Source organism: Capra hircus, chromosome 5, assembly GCF_001704415.2.
Source record: "Capra hircus breed San Clemente chromosome 5, ASM170441v1, whole genome shotgun sequence".
Classification (NCBI taxonomy): Eukaryota; Metazoa; Chordata; class Mammalia; order Artiodactyla; family Bovidae; genus Capra; species Capra hircus.
Window position 1 is genome coordinate 29,513,910 of NC_030812.1, and position 4,459 is coordinate 29,518,368.

Consider the following 4,459-nt stretch of genomic DNA (forward strand, 5'->3'; position numbering starts at 1 on the left):
AAAAAAGATCATGACCCAGATAATCATGATGGTGTGATTACTCACCTAGAGCCAGACATCCTGGAATGTGAAGTCAAGTGGGCCTTAGAAAGCATCACTATGAACAAAGCTAGTGGAGGTGATGGAATTCCAGTTGAGCTATTTCAAATCCTAAATGATGATGCTGTGAAAGTACTGCACTCAATATACCAGCAAATCTGGAAAACTCACCTGTGGCCACAGGACTGGAAAAGGTCAGTCTTCATTCCAATCCCAAAGGAAGGCAGTGCCAAAGAATGTTCAAATTACTGTGCAATTGCACTCATCTCACATGCTAGTAAAGTAATGCTCAAAATTCTCCAAGCCAAGCTTCAACAGCATGTGAACTGTGAACTCCAGATGTTCAAGCTGGATTTAGAAAAGGCAGAGGAACCAGAGATCAAATTGCCAACATCTGCTGGATCACTGAAAAACCAAGAGAGTTCTGGAAAAACATCTACTTCTGCTTTATTGACTATGCCAAAACCTTTGACTGTGTGGACCACAACAAACTGTGGAAAATTCTTAAAGAGACAGAAATACCAGACCATCTGACCTGTCTCCTGAGAAACCTATATGCAGGTCAGAAAGCAACAGTTAGAACTGGACATGGAACAACAGACTGATTCCAAATCAGGAAAGGAGTGCATCAAGGCTGTATATTGTCACCCTGCTTATTTAACTTCTATGCAGAGTACATCATGAGAAATGCTGGGCTGGATGAAGTACAAGCTGGAATCAGGATTGCCGGGAGAAATATCAATAATCTCAGATATGCAGATGACACCACCCTTACAGCAGAAAGCAAAGAACTAAAGAGCCTCTTGATGAAAGTGAAGGAGGAGAGTGGAAAAAGTTGGCTTAAAACTCAGCATCCAGAAAACTAAGATCATTGTATCTGGTCCCATCACTTCATGGCAAATAGATGGGGACGCAATGGAAACAGTGACAGACTTTATTTTCAGTTCAGTTCAGTCACTCAGTCGTGTCCGACTCTTTGTGACCCCATGAATCGCAGCACGCCAGGCCTCCCTGTCCATCACCAGCTCCCAGAGTTCACTCAGATTCACGTCCATCGAGTCAGTGATGCCATCCAGCCATCTCACCCTCAGTCATCCCCTTCTCCTCCTGCCCTCAATCCCTCCCAGCATCAGAGTCTTTTCCAATGAGTCAACTCTTCGCATGAGGTGGCCAAAGTACTGGAGTTTCAGCTTTAGCATCATTCCTTCCAAAGAAATCCCAGGGCTGATCTCCTTCAGAATGGACTGGTTGGATCTCCTTGCAGTCCAAGGGGCTCTCAAGAGTCTTCTCCAACACCACAGTTCAAAAGCATCAATTCTTTGGCACTCAGCCTTCTTCACAGTCCAACTCTCACATCCATACATGACCACAGGAAAAACCATAGCCTTGACTAGACAGACCTTAGTTGGCAAAGTAATGTCTCTGCTTTTGAATATGCTATCTAGGTTGGTCATAACTTTTCTTCCAAGGAGTAAGCATCTTTTAATTTCATGGCTGCAGTCACCATCTGCAGTGATTTTGGAGCCCAAAAAAATAAACTCTGACACTGTTTCCACTGTTTCCCCATCTATTTGCCATGAAGTGATGGGACCGGATGCCATGATCTTCGTTTTCTGAATGTTGAGCTTTAAGCCAACTTTTTCACTCTCTTCTTTCACTTTCATCAAGAGGCTTTTTAGTTCCTCTTCACTTTCTGCCGTAAGGGTGGCGTCATCTGCATATCTGAGGTTATTGATATTTCTCCTGGCAATCTTGATTCCAGCTTGTGTTTCTTCTAGTCCAGCGTTTCTCATGATGTACTCTGCATAGAAGTTAAATAAGCAGGGTGACAATATACAGCCTTGATGTACTCCTTTTCCTATTTGGAACCAGTCTGTTGTTCCATGTCCAGTTCTAACTGTTGCTTTCTGACCTGCATACAGATTTCTCAAGAGGCAGGTCAGGTGGTTTGGCATTCCCATTGCTTTCAGAATTTTCCACAGTTTATTGTGATCCACACAGTCAAAGGCTTTGGCATAGTCAAGAAAGCAGAAATAGATGTTTTTTCCAGAACTCTCTTGCTTTTTCCATGATCCAGCAGATGTTGGCAATTTGATCTCTGGTTCCTCTGCCTTTTCTAAAACCAGCTTGAACATCAGGAAGTTCATGGTTCACATATTGCTGAAGCCTGGCTTGGAGAATTTTGAGCATTACTTTACTAGCGTGTGAGATGAGGGCAATTGTGTGGTAGTTTGAGCATTCTTTGGCATTGCCTTTCTTTGGGATTGGAATGAAAACTGACCTTTTCCAGTCCTGTGGCCACTGCTGAGTTGTCCAAATTTGCTGGCATATTGAGTGCACCACTTTCACAGCATCATCTTTCAGGATTTGAAATAGCTCAACTGGAATTCCATCACCTCCACTAGCTTTGTTCATAGTGATGCTCTCAAAGGCCCACTTGACTTCACATTCCTGGATGTCTGGCTCTAGATGAGTGATCACACCATTGTGATTATCTGGGTCGTGAAGATCTTTTTTGTACAGTTTTTCTGTGTATTGTTGCCACCTCTTCTTAATATCTTCTGCTTCTGTTAGGTCCATACCATTTCTGTCCTTTACTGAAGAAGCTGAAGTTGAATGGTTCTATGAAGACCTACAAGACCTTTTAGAACTAACACCCAAAAAAGATGTCTTTTTCATTCTAGGGGACTGGAATGCAAAAGTAGGAAGTCAAGAAACACCTGGAGTAACAGGCAAATTTGGCCTTGGAATGCGGAATGAAGCAGGGCAAAGGCTAATAGAGTTTTGCCAAGAAAATGCACTGGTCATAGCAAACACCCTCTTCCAACAACACAAGAGAAGACTCTACACATGGACATCACCTGATGGTCAACACTGAAATCAGATTGATTACATTCTTTGCAGCCAAAGATGGAGAAGCGCTATACAGTCAACAAAAACAAGACTAGGAGCTGACTGTGGCTCAGATCATGAAATCCTTATTACCAAATTCAGACTCAAATTGAAGAAAGTAGGGAAAACCACTAGACCATTCAGATATGACCTAAATCAAATCCCTTATGATTATACAGTGGAAGTGAGAAATAGATTTAAGGGCCTAGATCTGATAGATAGAGTGCCCGGTGAACTATGGAAAGAGGTTCATGACATTGTACAGGAGACAGGGATCATGACCATCCCCATGGAAAAGAAATGCAAAAAAGCAAAATGGCTGTCTGGGGAGGGCTTACAAATATCTGTGAAAAGAAGAGAAGCGAAAAGCAAAGGAGAAAAGGAAAGATACAAGCATCTGAATGCAGAGTTCCAAAGAATAGCAAGAAGAGATAAGAAAGCCTTCTTCAGTGATCAATGCAAAGAAATAGAGGAAAACAACAGAATGGGAAAGACTAGAGATCTCTTCAAGAAAATTAGAGATACCAAGGGAACATTTCATGCAAAGATGGGCTCAATAAAGGACAGAAATGGTATGGACTTTATTTTGGGAGGCTCCAAAATCACTGCAGATGGTGACTGCAGCCATGAAATTCAAAGACGTTTAGTCCTTGGAAGAAAAGTTATGACTAATCTAGACAGCATAGTCAAAAGCAGAGACATTACTTTGCCAACAAAGGTCTGCCTAGTCAAAGCTATGGTTTTTCCAGTAGTCATGTATGGATGTGAGAGTTGGACTATAAAGAAAGCTGAGCACTGAAGAATTTATGGCTTTTGAATTGCGGTGCTGGAGAAGACTCTTGAGAGTCCCTTGGAGTGCAAGAATATCCAACCGATCCATTCTAAAGGAAATCAGTCCTGAATACTCATTGGAACGACTGATGCTGAAGCTGAAACTCCAATACTTTGGCCACCTGATGCGAGCTGACTCATTTGAAAAGTCCCTGATGCTGGGAAAGATTGAAGGTGGGAGGAAAAGGGGACAACAGAGGATGAGACGGTTGGATGGCATCACCGACTCCATGGACATGAATCTGAGTAAACTCCGGGAGTTGGTGATGGACAGGGAGGCCTGGAGAGCTGCAGCCCATGGGGTCGCAAAGAGCCGACTGCGGGACTGAACTGAACTGAACTGTCAGCTCAGTAAATATTCCGGAATTCTTCCTATTCAATGGAGAAATGATCAGTTAAGAATTTCCAAAAGTCCTATTTCCGGGTCTGGGGAAAACAGGCCCAGAATAACTTGCCCTCAAAAAGTATCATTTGCCCTTAGTCAACATGGTATCTTCAATGCCTTCAAGAAAGGGCTCCGGAAGGAGTGGGGGGAAGGGAGAAAGAAAACCCAAAAACTGATGACCTTAGTCAAGATGGGTGCCTTTGGCCTCGCTCTATTAGAATGCGCATGCCCATTCTTGTCCCCGCCCTTCTCCGTTGCCCTGGCGCGTGCGTCGGAGCGTAGGTGGGGGCGGGGGAGAAAACACCGCGGGAG